Here is a 16201-nt window from a genome sequence, read left to right on the forward strand (position 1 = left end):
AAAGGGCACGATTTTGCAAAAGCAGGCGATGGTACGCAAAAAGTCTCTCACGGCCAGGTGCTAACAACAGCGATCATTGCAGTTTATCAGCTTCTAATTACAAGGATGAATTTTGAACTAGATACCATATAGTTTGAGATTTTTTGACTAGTTTGTCTCTCTTTGAAGCTGTCTGAGCCACCTGTTTCTGCTCAGCTGTTTCTGTAATTGTTCAGAGTGGCCTTGGAACTTTTCTTGCGCTGCTTCTACCCCCAGGGTGCCTTTGTTCTCTGCGCCCACCTCGCTCCCCCATGTCCCCCTGGTTTGGGTGGAAACCAGTCTAAATTTGGCTTCTTTTCTTCCAGGGTGGTAAAGATGGAACTTAAATAAGATTGTAATGTTAAAAGTGACTCCAAAAATGAAGCAAATATTTCTGGATGTATCACATCCTGCCATAACTGAACAGATTCTGTTCGTTGTTTCTGCCGCTGTGACGCAGGTAGAATTACGGAGCTCACAGCCTCAGCATATTAATTACAATTTGCAAAGTTCGACCAAGAGACACAGTGTCCTTGCTCTTTTCCGTAATTGCCGTTTCCCATATCAGAGCCAATATATCAGTCTGTTCTTGCACTGCAAAAAGCAGTGAGCACTGCAAATGCTCAAGACAATTAGCCCATATAATGAGCATATCCAGGTCCTTTTCCTGGGCTGCTTCGCCTCGTTTAACGAGGATGCAGAGAAGCAGTTTATCTGCCGCCGCAAATTCCACATCCATGCTGATGGCAACCCGCAAGAGGGAAGGTTGTGACCCTTCTACTTCACCCTTGCCTGCCTGGGCCCCCCCCAGCAGCCCTACTTCCACGTCTAACCGCTCCGCGTCTCACCGCGCTCAGGCTGCCTATCTGGTGCCGATCCAAGCCCATGACGTCTAACGCCCAGATCCACTCCGATGACTCCAAAGCCCCTCTGCCCGCAGGGGTGTCTCTGGTCAGAGTGCCAAATATTGAAAGACCCCCGAGCTGTTCACCAGTCTTCACAGAAGTAATTGTGAATGCCGTTTATTTCTATCTTTAGCACACCTTTTATAGGGTTCTACAGGGTCTGCAGGCAGAGCAAGCTACTATTGGCTAACACACACAGTTTACATTTTTTCTCTTACACACAAGGATATTGTTTTACTTTACTCTCTCTTCTGCATGAAGGTTTCAAGGACTTTAGCCTTTAATATCACGACTTATGTCAAAGGCTGGTTTGTGCATACAGGCCTTTACTAATATATAAAATATAGCAACATGAGTGAGCCAAGAGTGAGGGAAGGGAAATGCAGAGAGATCTGGGAGTGTTTCTGTGCAGACAGGCTGCTGCAAGAGCAGTGTTGGACTTCTCTGGGGGGAACTGTGAGGGGGGGTCGGGGCAGAGTGACCTCCGCAGTGACCTCACAGTACCCCCTGAGATGTCACACAGCCACCTGGTATGTCACAGCCCACTCAGTGATGTCACACAACCTGCCCCGGGATGTCACAACACCATTCTGTGATGTCACAGCCCCTCTCAGATGTCACAAAACTACCTAGTGATGTCACACAGCAACATTTGATGTCATAGTTCACTCTATAATGTCACAGTCAGCACTGTGATGTCATACAACCTGTCCTGAGATGTCACATGGCTATTCTATGATGTCACTGCCCACTCTAGGATTTCATATCACAACCATGTGGCTTCACAGCCTGGTCTGTGAAGTCACAACCCTCTCTGTGATATTGTATATCTAACCTCTGATGTCACAGTCCTCTCTGTGATGTCACAACCCTCTAAGTGATCCCACCCAGCCCACACTGTGATGTCATACAGCCACACTGTGACATCACACCCTGCTTTCTGATGTCACACATTCCCCTCTATGATGCCACAGCTGCTCAGTGACCTCATGTAACAAACTCTGTGATGTCACAGCCCCATCTGTAACCACACACAACCCACTCTGAGCTGTCACACATCCCCTTTCTGACATCACAGCTGCTCTGGGGCTCCAGGACACAGCCACAGAGGTGCCACTGTGACACAGCCCCCTCTGGGACATCCCACAGCCCCTGCCAGTTCTGAGCCCCTGGGAGCTCTGTCTGGGCCTGCTGGTGTCCCTGAGCTGCCCTGGCAGGGCCCCAGCCCTGCTGGGCTGTGCTCAGGAGCTGCTCCTGCCCAGAGCTGTCTCTCTGCAGCGCTGCCCTTGCCAGGAGCTGCCTCTGGGCCAGGAGCCCGGCCCAGCTCAGCAGCACAGACACAGCACCAGCACTTTCATCACCCTCTCGGGCCTTTGGAGCTCTTTGCATCAAACTCAGTCCCTCTGAGTGTGCTCCAAAAGCTTTTCAAGAGCTCAAAGTCAGATGGAAACACTGAAGTTTCTTGTAGTTGAAATGAGAGACATGACTGAGAAAGCATCCCCAGGTTCCAGGCAGAGCAGAACACTGGAGGCCCTGATGACAGCTGGGGACAAGCAAGGGAAAGGTGTCTGTGGTGCTGAGCAAAGCTGGATGTGTTTCAGGAATGCCAAGGGCCAAGGGCTGAGCCCCAGCCTCTGGCAAGGCAGATGCTGTCCCTCCCTCATTGCTCAGGGCTCTTCCCGGGCCACTGTCATGTGGGGATGTGCAATGCCAAGGGCAGCACCATGGGGCGGCCCCTGCCAGGCTGCTGAGCAGGGACAAGGAGGCAATGAGGCCCCAGGGCTGCCAGGATCACTTGTCCCCTGCTGGCCTCAGGCCCAGGGCCAGCAGCCATGGCCAAAGGGCTGCACAAGTTGCCTCTGGCAGGGCCTTGCAGCTGCTGCCCATCCCTGTGCCCTCTCCAGCCCAGGCTGCCCTACGCTGTCCACGTCCTGTGCCTCTCTCCCTGCAGGCTGTCGTCATCCCCTGCCTGCCCCACCTCGCTGGCCCCTTCCTTTGCTGACAGCTCTGTGTCCTGCCTGCCTCTGCCTGGCCACACAAAGCCTTGGGCTGCTCCAGACTCCTTCTGTGGGACATGTTGCACCACAGCCCTGCCCTGGGACACAAATTCCTTTCTCCTGGTGTCCACTCTGGGACTCCCCAGCTGCACTTGGCATCAATTCATTCTTTCTCTGGCTGTTTTCCACTATGTCAAAAGGATCCTCCATCTCTGAAACCACTCTTTAAACACTCCCATGGCTCTCTTCCACTGTCCTCAGTCTTCACCCCACAGAGCACAGAGCTCCTTTGTCCCTATAGAGTGGTCATCTGCCTGAGGCCTCAAAACCCCACCTTGGGAGATCTCTGGGCCCTCTCCAAGGTGTTTTCAAATGAAAACAGACTGCTCATAGTCTAAGAAAATCACCAGAGGGCAGGGCCAACCCAACCTCTCTGTCCTGTCTGCTTTTGTCTGGGAACAATCCTTGGATATATGGAATTTGGGAGGCCAAATTCTAAATGGTCCCTGGGTAAGAAGGATGGTTCTTTTCCATAGGAAGGAAGGAAGAGTTCCCCACTGCTTCCCAGGGAGAGGCGAGGTGACCACCAGTGGCCAAGGACAGCCAGATCTGTCAGGTTTTGTTCAGGGAGATACCCTTGAATAGATGAATTTTTTTAGGGAGAGTACCAATTTTGGCAATGGGCATCAGAAAAGACAGAAAATTCTTTTCCATAGCAAGGAAAGCACGGAGCATCAGTGCTCCAGGAGCTGATGGGAGGCAGCCCTTGACATTCCAAGATCAGCCAGGCCTGTCAGGTGACCTCTGGGAGGCCAAACCAGCCAGACTTGTTCCATGTTCCCTCGCTTGCATGGGGCCCCACAGTGTCCCAATGGTCCCCTGCTCCCATAAGGCCCCAAGGTGTCATAGTGCCCCTTGGCTACATGAGGCCCTGAAGGCTCTTAATGGTTTCCATGGTTCCATAAACCCCACAGAGGTCTTAATGGTCTCTTGGTTCCATGAAGGCCCACTGTGTCACCATGGCCACTTGGTTTCATGGGCTCCAGTAGTCCCACCATGATCCCCTTGGTTTCATGAGGTCCTGAAGGGTCTTAGTGGTCTCCATGGTTCCATAAACCCCACAGGGTCATAATGGTCTCTTGGTTCCATGCAGCCCTGCTGTGTCACCATGGCCCCTTGGTTTCCTGGGCTCCAGTGGTGCCACCATGATCCCCTTGGTCTCATGAGGTCCCCACAGTGTCACAGTGATCTCCACAGGAAGGAAAGAACTGAGCCCCAGTGTTGCAGGGGCAGTCACCAGAGGCCAAGGCCAGCCTGACTTGATGGTACTGGCAGATTTTACCTGGGAGCAACCCTTGGATATAGGGAATTTTGTTGGTGGAATCCCAATTTCAGACATGGACATCCAGAGGAGAGGGATGGTTCTTTTCCATAGGAAAGAAAGCACAGAGCCCAAGTGTTTCAAAGGCAGAAGAGGAGACAGGTGGCTCCTGGGAAGACAAGCCAGCCAGACTTGTTTTTCCTGGCAGCTTTCATCAGGAAGAAATCCTCGGATATATGGAATTTCTGAGGAGGAATCTCAATTTTGACCATGGACACCTTGAGAACAAAAACTGTTCTTTTCCATTGGAAAGAAAGCACCAAGCCCCAGTGTTTGGACAGCAGGTGAGAGGAAGCCCCCAGGAGGCCAAGGGCAGCCAGACCTGTCTGTCCTGGCAGCTTTCACTTGGGAGCAATCCTTGCATGTATGGAGTTTTGGAGTTGGAATCTAAATTTTCGCCACGGGTGCCTGCTCAAGACGAATGTTGTTTTTTTTTTCCCCATAGGAGAGAAAAGCACAAAGTCCAAGTGTCTTGGAAGAAGGTGAGAGCTGGCCACCATTAGGCCAAGCCAGCCAGACCTGTCTCTCCTAGCACCTTTTGTCTCGGGGCTATCCTTGGACATAGGGCATTTTGGAGGGGAAATCACAATTTTGGCTGTGGGTGTCTGGACAGGAAGAATTCTTTTTATTAAGAAAGAAAGCACAGACCCCCAGTGCTCCAAAGGCACTTTGAGTGCCAGCCCTCAGGAAACCAAGGCCAGACAGACCTTGCAGCTTTAGTCTGGGAGCTATCCTTGGATACAGGGAATTCTGGATGCAGATTCCCAGTTTTGGCCATGGGTGCTTGGTCAAGATGGATGGGTTTTTTTCCCAGAAGAAAGAAAAGCACATGGTCCCAGTGTTTCAAAGGCAGATGAGAGGTGGCCCCGGGGTGGCCAAGGCAGCCAGACCTGTCTCCCCTGGCTGATTTCATCTGGGAACAATCTTTGCATATAAGGAAATTTGGAGGAGGAATCCAAATTCTGGCCATGGGCCCCTGGAGGAGGAGAGTTCTCTCCCATAGGAAGGAAAGCCCAGAACCCCAGTGCTTCAGGGGCAAAGGAGAAGCAGCCCTTGACATGCCAAGGTCAGCAGGACCTGTCAGGTGGTCCCCAGGAGGCCCAGCCAGACAGAACTGTTCCATGGCCCTTTGGTTTTGTGGGACTCCACTGTGTCACAATGGCCCAGGGTTCCATGAGGTTCTGTGGTGTCACCATGGTGTCCTTGGACCTGCATTGTCACAACTGACCCAGGGTTCCATGAGGTTCTGTAGTGTCACCATGGTCGCTGTCAGAGGCTGGACGAGATCAATGTCCTGAGACACCTTGGGATGCTCCGAATGCCTGTGTGGGGTCAGGGGCGGGTCAGGCCTTGGTGTGTGGTGGGAAAGAGCCCCGCCCCCAGCCCTGACAGAGCTGTCAATCACACAACAGATTGGTGCTACCCCAGCTCTGATTGGCTAAGCTGTCAATCAATCACACACTAGAAGGTGGTGTCTACCCTGACTCTGATTGGGACAGCAACCTGAAGTCCTGCCCAAGAGAAGGTACCATGAACGACCCAGGGGCTTAAAAGATGGAGCCCAAGGTCAGTCCATGGTCTGGATCCTGCCTTCTCCTGAGGTTCCTCTGTTAGTGCTGAAAGCCAAGCAGTTGGTGCCTATATGGGTGTCTTTCTATAAATCTTTCTGTTGTTCTCTATTTCTTCTCCTTCTAATCCTACTGACCTGGAACATTTTTGGGTAATTTAACATCTTACGGGTGAAAGATTTTTAGGTTAAATGGGCTCAGTTAGAAAAGTTGAAGCTATAATAAGAGATTTTTGTTGAATTATATGTTGTATTAAACCCTTTGCAAAAGCTCCTTGATTGTCTGTATGTCATGGGGTTAGTTTACCTTTAAGGAAGTTAAAGTTGCTGGGGACTCCTGGGAGCCTCTTCTCCTGACCAATTATCGGCCATTGCTGAGAATTGACAGCAGTTTTAGCCATTGAAAAATAAAATCAACTTGTGAACCCTACCTTAAAGTGTACAACCAGAAGTCTGTGGTGCTCTTTGTTTCCTGACGGTGAAAGGTGGCGGAGCTCCAGCTGGCCTCTGGTTCCCTGCCCAAGCCATGTGGCCGGGCGGGGGCCGGGCCGGGCCCGCCGCGTCTCTCGTCTCCCGGCCGGGAGATGGGGCTTGTCCCAGGCCAGGTCGGGCTGGGCCGGGCCCGGCCCGATCTCTGGTTCAGCTGGAGGTTTTGCTGTAACTACATTCACTAGAAAACTGCTGAGTGAAAAAGGAAAGGAGCTCTGGGCCGGCAACAAGCAGAGACACTGACCACGCAGCTATGAGGAACTTTCCATTGCAGACAGCTCCAGCTCCTGTTCAGCAGAGATCACCGAACCATCTACAAAAGCTTGGGCAGGATTTTAACTCTTTCTTATCCAGATGAGACTTGCGGATTAATCTTTTTACCCAGAAAGAGAAGAGGAGAGTGATCAACATGAGAAGAGACTTTATAAACTACTAGTGGCAAGAAAGAAAAGAAACTTCAAGAAAGGTAGAGAATTAAGAAGATGCTTTAATTAAGCTGAAATATCTTTCTGTTAAAACTATGGAGATGGACAATGAAGTCCTGAAAAGAACTCCTTTAATTCATAATAGAGTATGGGGAGGAATAGAGTGTTCAAAGTGTGAATTTGAGTAAAAAGCAGAGTAATTGTGGTATAGTGAAGTGCTGGGAGATTTGAAGCCTTGAGAGGCAATGAGAAAACTGTTTTCTAGTGAAGCGCATAGAAACAGATAAAAAATACTGTTTGCCTTTGACTAATTTATCCTTAAAAATGCTATCCCCAAACTTATGACCCATAACACATTTCAGAGTGATGTGGAATGGGAAGAGTGAACTTTGATAGCAGCAGCTCTGAGCAGCTGATATCAAGGAGACAGAAAACTATAACAAAATAGCTTTCTTGTGAGAAACTCCATAAATTAACAGAAAGGTACTTCTGTTTCTCTACAGAAACTGAGGAAAAGACTATAAAAAGAATTAGAACTGTTTAAACCATCAAAATTATAAAGTTTTTGTCTCTGTTGTCATGTGAACGAAAGAATAGTGAGCAGTGAGAAATGAAAAGGTTTTTCTAAAAGTTTATTCTGGTGTTCTTATTCTTGTAGTTTGTCAATAAACTCTTCTTTATTCCTTTTAAGTTTTATGCTTGTTTGCTCTTATTTTAATCCATATCTCACAGCAAGAAATAAATAATTCTTTTTTCCCCTTTTTGTTAATTACTGGTTCAAAACCACGACAGGGGTCTACATTTCCATTCCAGCGGAGGCCCTTGCCCTCCCTAGTAGAAACCTGTCTTCCAAAACAAAGACAGATGGGGAGTTTCTCCATGCTCCTTACCTTTGTGGGGTTGGCAGTGCTCTTGGTTCCCCATGCTCTTTTTGTGGGGCCTTTTGTGTCTGACCCCATCTGCTATGGGGGTAGTGGGCGTTGTGTCTGTGCCCCTCCGACTTAGGGGGACAGGGGATATTTGCTGCCCCCTTTCTTCTCCTGGGAAGCCTGTGCGGGCTCTTTGTCCCTCTCTGATTTGGGGAGTGCCAGTGTTGTCACCATCCTGGCAGCCCCCGGCCGCTCTTTGCCCTTTGCCAGGCCAGGGATGTTCTCTGTCTCCTTGCAATTTGCGGGGCTGGCACAGGCACAATTCCCCTCCTCTTTAGGGGGGCTGGCAGTTTCCCCTACCCCCTCTGACTTGGGGGCCTCTGTGGGCTCCATCCATCTCTTATTTTGGGGGGCCGGGTATTTATCTCCCTTTAGTGTTGTGGGCCCAGGGATCATCTCCATCCTCCTCCAGTTTTGAGGGGCCTGGGAGTAGTCTCTGCCTCCCACCGATTTCAGGGGACTGGTGCAGGCTCTACCCCTCTCTGATTTTGAGGGACAACCTGGAGGAAAGGCACCAAAAGCTTGACAAAGGCTGAAGGGAACGCTCTGATTACCCCTTTTGCCAAGAGGTTCCCTTAGCTGAAGTTGCTAACAAGGACCAGACTTGCCGGCCCACACCGGGTTTCGAGTTCTTTTATTTCCTGGGCCCTCAGTCCTGCGTGGGACACGGGAACTGGGTGCTGCAGAGGCTGCGGCAAGGCATCAGAAATGGCCGCCCAACACCCAAGGGTGGTAGAAGATCTGCTCCAGCACTGGCCGATCCATGGGGTGCTTGGACAAACAGCAGCGGATCAGATGTTGGCACTCTGGGGAGAGAAGGCAGAAAGCGGCGCTCACTTGCAGAAGGCTCCTGCCCAGCTGCTCCCGGCGCCTGCAGAAGCCGGGCCACGCTGCGTGTGCTGGGAGCTGCCCTTGGCGGGAGAGCGGCACGGCAGGACAAGCGTCCCCTCCTTCAGCCAAGCGTGCCACAGCCAGCCTGCCACGGGCCACCTGCTGCAGCCGGCCCTTGAGGGCACATGGACGTCCCGCGCAGCTGCGGGAGGGCCGGGCTGGGCTGCGCGGTGCCACCTGCCAAAGCCTGCCTTCTTCAGGCCCCATCCCAACCTGGAGAGACCTCCTGCGGGAAGAAGAGCTGCCCCAAGACGATGTCTCGCTCGTTCTCCAAGGGTAAGTACCCGCACACCATCTCAAACAGCAGCACGCCCAGGGACCAGATGGTCGCCCCATCGCTGTGGTAGCAGCGAAGGCCGATCCACTCGGGCGGGCAGTGCGTGCGTGTTCCTAGGGGAGACGGGCCTTCAAGTCCCCTCAGAATCCCACAAAATTCTTGAAAAGTCCCAGAAAATTCCAGAAAAATCCCACAAAATCTCCACCAATTTCCACAAAACTCATGAGAAATCCCTCAAAATTATTTAAATTTTCCCAAAATATTATAAAATTCCAGAGAAATCCCTCAAAATTCCCTAAATATTCAGAAAATTATACCAAATTCCAGAAACATCCCACAAAATCTCCGCAACTTCCCACAAAATTCAAGAAAAATCCCTCCAAATCCCTAAATCTCATAAATAACCAACAAAATTCCACAAAAATCCCACAAAATCTGAGAAAAATTCCGGAAAATTTTTTAAAATCTGCTCAGAATGCCTCAAAATTCTTGAGAAACCCCACAAAATTTCAGAGATATTTACAGAATTCCCTAAACCTTCTCAAAACCACACCATATACAAGAAACAGCACACACAAATTGCCAAAAATTCAACAAAAATCATTCAAAATTCTTCAAGTCTGTTCAAAATCCCACAAAATTCCAAAAAAATCCACAAAATTCAAGAAAACTACCACATAATTCCCTAAATCTTCTCAAAACCCAACTGAATTCCAGAAACATCCTACAAAATCTCCACAAATTCCCACAAAATACATGAAAAATCCTTCAAAATCCTTAAATCTCCTCAATATCCCACAAAATTCCACAAAAATCACACAAAACCTCCACAAGTTTCCACAAAATCTAAGAAAAATCCCTCAAAATTCTTCAAGTCTCCTCAGAATCTCACAAAATTTTTGAAAAATCCCACAAAATTCCCTAAATCTTCTCAAAACCCAACTGAATTCCAGAAACATCCCACAAAATCTCCAAAAATTCCCACAAAATACATGAAAAATCCCTCAAAATTCTTCAAGTCTCCTCAGAATCCCTCAAAATTTTTGAAAAATCCCACAAAACCCCACAAAAATCCCTCAAAATTCCCTAAATCTTTTGAAAACTCTACCAAATTCCAGAAACGCCCCATAAAATCTCCACAAATTCCCACAAAATTCAAGAAGAACACCACAAAATCTGCTAAATCTTTTCAAAATACCACAAAATTCTTTAATAGCCCCACAAAATTCCAGCTGAAAAACCCAGCTGAATTCCAGAAACATCCCACAAAATCTCCACAAATAACCACAAATACATGAAAAATCTCTCAAAATGCCAAAATCTCTTCAATATCCCACAAAATTCCACAAAAATCTCACAAAACCTCCACAAGTTTCCACAAAATCTAAGAAACATCCCTCAGAATTCTACAAGTCTCCTCAGAATCCAACAAAATTCCTGAAAAACTCCACAAAATTCCAGAGAAGTTCCAGAAAATTCTCGAAATCTTCTCAAAACCCAACTGAATTCCAGAAACATCCCACAAAATCTCCATAAATGTCCACAAAATCTAAGAAAAATTCCACAAAATTCTTCAAGCCTCCTCAGAATCCCACACAATTCACAGGAAAAATACACAAAATTCCTGAAACATCCCACAAAATTCACAAAACCTTCTCAAACCCTTTCCAAATTGCAGAAACATCACACAATATCTACACAAATTTCCACAAAATCCAAGAACAATCCCTCAAAATTCTTAAACCCGCCTCACAATCTCACAAAATTCCGCAAAAATCTCACAAAATCTCCACAAATGTTCACAAAATCTATAAAAAAATTTCTCAAAATGCATCAATTCTCTGCAGAATCCCACAAAATTCCAGAAAAGTCTTTCAAAGTACAAGAAACATCCCACAAAATCTCGTCAATATCCCACAAAATTCCACAAACATCACACAAAACGTCCACAAGTTTCCACAAAATCTAAGAAAAATTCTAGAAAAATTCATCGTCTCCTCTAAATCCCACAAAATCCTTGAAAAGCCTTACAAAATTTAAAAAAAATCACTCAAAATTCCCTAAATTTTCTGAAAACTCTACCAAATTCCACAAAAATCCCACAAAATCTTCACAAATTCCCACAAAATTCCTGAAAGACCTCACAAAATTCCAGAGAAGTATCACAAAGTTCCCCAAATCTTCTCAAAACCCAACTGAATTCCAGAAACATCCCACAAAATCTCCACAAATGTCCACAAAATTCAAGAACACCACAAAATTCGCTCAATCTTTTCAAAATACCACAAAATTCTTGAAAAGCCCCACAAAATTCCAGAAATATCCCACATAATCTCCTAAATCTTCCCAAAACCCAACTGAATTCCAGAAACATCTCACAAAATCTCCAAAAATTCACACAAAATACATGAAAAATCCCTCAAAATCCCAAAATCTCCTCAATATCCCACAAAATTCCACAAAAATCTCACAAAACCTCCACAAGTGTCCACAAAATCTAAGAAAAACCCCACAAAATTCTTCAAGTCTCCTCAGAATCTCAAAAAATTCTTGAGAAACCCCACAAAATTACAGAGAAGTCCCACAAAATTCCCTACATCATTTCAAAACCATACCAACTCACAGGAATGTCCCACAAAATCTCCACCGATTACCACAAAACCCCACAAAAATCCCTAAATCTTATGAAAACTCTACCAAATTCCAGAAATGCCCCATAAAATCTCCGCAAATTCCCACAAAATTCAAGAACACCACAAAATTCGCTCAATCTTTTCAAAATACTACCAAATTCTTGAAAAGCCCCACAAAATTCCAGAAACATCCCACAAAATTCCCTAAATTTTCTCAAAACCCAACTAAATTAGAGAAACATCCCACAAAATCCCCACTAATTTACATCAAATTCAAGGAAAATCCCACAAAATTCCCTCAATCACCTTAAAACCATACCAAATTCCAGAAATATCCCACAAAATTCCCTAAATCTTCTCAAAATCCAACTGAATTCCAGAACCATCCCACAAAATCTCCACAAATTCCCACAAAATTCAAGAAAAATCCCTCAAAACCCCTAAATCTTTTCAATATCCCACCAAATTCCACAAAAATCACACAAAATATCCACAACTTTCCACAAAACCTAAGAAAAATTCCTCAAAATTCTTCAGGTTTCCTCAGAATCCCACAGAATTCCAGAAAAATTCACAAAATTCCTGAAAAATCCCACAAAATTCCCTAAATCTCCTCAATACCCTACCAAATTCCAGGAATATCCCACAAATTCCCCACTAATTTCCATCAAATTCAAGGGAACATCCCACAAAATTCCCGAAATCACCTTAGAACCATACCAAATTCCAGAAACATGCCACAAAATCTCCACCAATGTCCACAACATCTAAGAAAAATTCCTGATAATTCATCAATTTTCTACAGAATCCCACAAAATTCCAGAAAAGTCCCTCAAAGTTCCAGAAACATCCCACAAAATCTCCTCATAATCCAACAAAATTCTAGAAAAATCCCACAAAATTCCCTAAATCTTCTCAAAACCCAACTGAATTCCAGACACATCCCACAAAATCTCCACAAATGTCCACAAAATACATGAAAAATCCCGCAAAATTCATCAAGTCTCCTCTAAATCCCACAAAATCCTTGAAAAGCCTTACAAAATTTCAAAATACCACTCAACATTCCCTGAATCTTCTGAAAACTCTACCAAATTCCACCAAAATCCCACACAATTTCCACAAATTCCCACAAAATTCATGAAAAATCCCTCAAAATGCCTAAATGTCCTCAATATTCCACAAAATTCCACAAAAATCCCACAAAACCTCCACAAGTTTCCACGAAATCTAAGAAAAATTCCTCCAAATTCTTCAAGCCTCCTCAGAAACTACCCCAAGTCCTTGAAAAGGCCCACCAAATTCCAGAAAATCCCACACAATCTCCACACGTTTCCACAAATCCTAAGAAAAATTCCTCAAAATTCGTCTCCTCAGAATCCCACCAAATTCCTGAAAAACCCCACAAAATTCCAGAGAAGTTCCAGAAAATTCCCTAAATCTTCTCAAAACCCAACTGAATTCCAGAAACATCCCACAAAATCTCCACAACTAACCACAAAATACATGAAAAAATCCCTCAAAATGCCAAAATCTCCTCAATATCCCACAAAATTCCACAAAAATCACACAAATACTCCACAAATTTCCTGAAAAATCCAAGAAAAATCCCACAAAATTCCCTAAATCTCCTCAATACCCTACCAAATTCCAGGAATATCGCACAAAATCCCCACTAATTTCCATCAAATTCAAGCTAAATCCCACAAAATTCCCTAAATCACCTTAAAACCATACCAAATTCCAGGAACATGCCACAAAAGTCCCTAAATCTCCTCAAAACCCAACTGAATTCCAGAAACATCCCACAAAATCTCCACAAATGTCCACAAAATCTAAGACAAATTCCTGAGAATTCGTCAATTCTCTGCAGAATCCCACAAAATTCCAGAGAAGCCCCTCAAAGTTCCAGAAACATCCCACAAAATCTCCTCAATATCCAATAAAATTCCTGAAAAATCCCACAAAATTCCCTAAATCACCTTAAAACCTTACCAAATTCCAGGAACATGACACAAAAGTCCCTAAATCTCCTCAAAACACTACTGAATTCCAGAAACATCCCACAAAATCACCTCAATATCCCACAAAATTCCACAAAAACCCCACAAAGTTCCCTAAATCTTCTCAAAACCCTGCTGAATTCCAGAAACATCCCAGAAAATCTCCACAAATTCCCACAAAATACATGAAAAATCCCTCTAAATCCATAAATCTCCTCAATATCCCACAAAATTCCACAAAAATCACACAAAACCTCCACAATTTTCCACAAAGTCTAAGAAAAATTCCTCAATATTCTAAAAGTCTCCTCAAAACTACACCAAGTCCTTGACAAGGCCCACAAAATTCCAGAAAAATCCCACAGAATCTCCACAAATTCCCACAAAATCTTAGAAAAATTCCTCAAAATTCCTCAACTCTCCTCAGAATCCCACAGAATTCCAGAAAAATCTACAAAATTCCTGAAAAATCCCACAAAAATCCTAAAATCTTATCAAAACCCCACCATATTCCAGAAACATCCCACAAAATCTACACAAATTTCCATAAAATCGAAGAAAAATCCCACAAAATTCCCTAAATCACCTTAAAACCTTACCAAATTCCAGGAACATGCCACAAAAGTCCCTAAATCTCCTCAAAACCCAACTGAATTCCAGAAACATCCCACAAAATCTCCACAAATGTCCACAAAATTTAAGACAAATTCCTGAGAATTCGTCAATTCTTTGCAGAATCTCACAAAATTCCAGAGAAGCCCCTCAAAGTTCCAGAAACATCCCACAAAATCTCCTCAATATCCAACAAAATTCCTGAAAAATCCCACAAAATTCCCTAAATCTTCTCAAAACCCAGCTGAATTCCAGAAACATCCCACAAAATCTCCACAAATTCCCACAAAATACATGAAAAATCCCTCTAAATCCCTAAATCTCCTCAATATCCCACAAAATTCCACAAAAATCACACAAAACCTCCACAATTTTCCACAAAATCTAAGAAAAATTGACGCTGCCCCTGCCGCGGCTCTCCAGGCCCTGGCTAGCTCTTGCTCCCTAGCCACTGGCAGCGTCGGGAGTGGGGAACGGTCTGGGAGCTATTTGTCCCAGACCGAACCTTCAGAGCCTGCAAGCCACCAAGCTCTGCAGTCTCAGGTGCGTCGTGGGTGTCCGATAAAGGCAAGGAGGAGGCTCAGAGTCCCAGGTTCTCTCCAGAAACCAGGTTTTATTCCAGGAACGGGAACAGTGGATGGGGAAAGGACTGGAAAGGTCTAGGGTAGGGCACACTGAGCGAGGAGCACCCCTGTGCGCCCCAATTTAAGGTGGGGAGGGTACAAACACAGGAACCAATCAGGACATCTCAGGGGAGGAGTTGGGGGGAGGGTTCACAATGCTGGGGACCAATGGGAATAACACGTGGGAGGGGCGGCAGCCGCAACACCAATGGGGCTTCGAATGAGGGATGAGTGACAGGGAACATACTGGAACAAAAGGTTGGGTTTACATTGATGGATAGGATGCAGGGGCAGGAACAGGGTGATGGACAAGGAAGGTTCAGGAAAAAGGGGAGGGGTTTACAATGATAGGCAACTAGGCAATGGGGTTTACAATGACAGGCAAACCATGTTGGGATAACGGGGGAGTAACCGGGGTGGACCAACTTTAGACCTCAGGAAAGTGGACAGACTTAAATGAAAGTAAACAAACAGGTGGCAACAAAAAATTCCTCAAAATTCTAAAAGTCTCCTCAAAACAACACCAAGTCCTTGACAAGACCCACAAAATTCCAGAAAAATCCAACAGAATCTCCACAAATTCCCACAAAATCTTAGAAAAATTCCTCAAAATTCCTCAACTCTCCTCAGAATCCCACAGAATTCCAGAAAAATCTACAAAATTCCTGAAAAATTCCACAAAAATCCTAAAATCTTATCAAAACCCCACCAAATTCCAGAAACATCCCACAAAATCTACACAAATTTCCATAAAATCTAAGAAAAATCCCACAAAATTCCCTAAATCACCTTAAAACCTTACCAAATTCCAGGAACATGCCACAAAAGTCCCTAAATCTCCTCAAAACCCAACTGAATTCCAGAAACATCCCACAAAATCTCCACAAATGTCCACAAAATTTAAGACAAATTCCTGAGAATTCGTCAATTCTCTGCAGAATCCCACAAAATTCCAGAAAAGTCCCTCAAAGTTCCAGAAACATCCCACAAAATCTCCTCAATATCCAAGAAAATTCCTGAAAAATCCCACAAAATTCCCTAAATCTTCTCAAAACCCAACTGAATTCCAGAAACATCCCACAAAATCTCCACAAATTCCCACAAAATACATGAAAAATCCCTCTAAATCCCTAAATCTCCTCAATATTCCACAAAATTCCACAAAAATCACACAAAACCTCCACGAGTTTCCGCAAAATCTAAGAAAAATTCCTCAATATTCTTCAGCTCTCCTCAAAACCACACCAAGTCCTTGACAAGGCCCACAAAATTCCAGAAAATCCCACAGAATCTCCACAAATTCCCACAAAATCTTAGAATAATTCCTCAAAATTCTTCAACTCTCCTCAGAATCCCACAGAATTCCAGAAAAATCCACAAAATTCCTGAAAAATCCCACAAAAATCCTAAAATCTTATCAAAACCCCACCAAATTCCAGAAACATCCCACA

Source organism: Poecile atricapillus, chromosome 38 (genome assembly GCF_030490865.1).
Source record: "Poecile atricapillus isolate bPoeAtr1 chromosome 38, bPoeAtr1.hap1, whole genome shotgun sequence".
Taxonomy (NCBI): Eukaryota; Metazoa; Chordata; class Aves; order Passeriformes; family Paridae; genus Poecile; species Poecile atricapillus.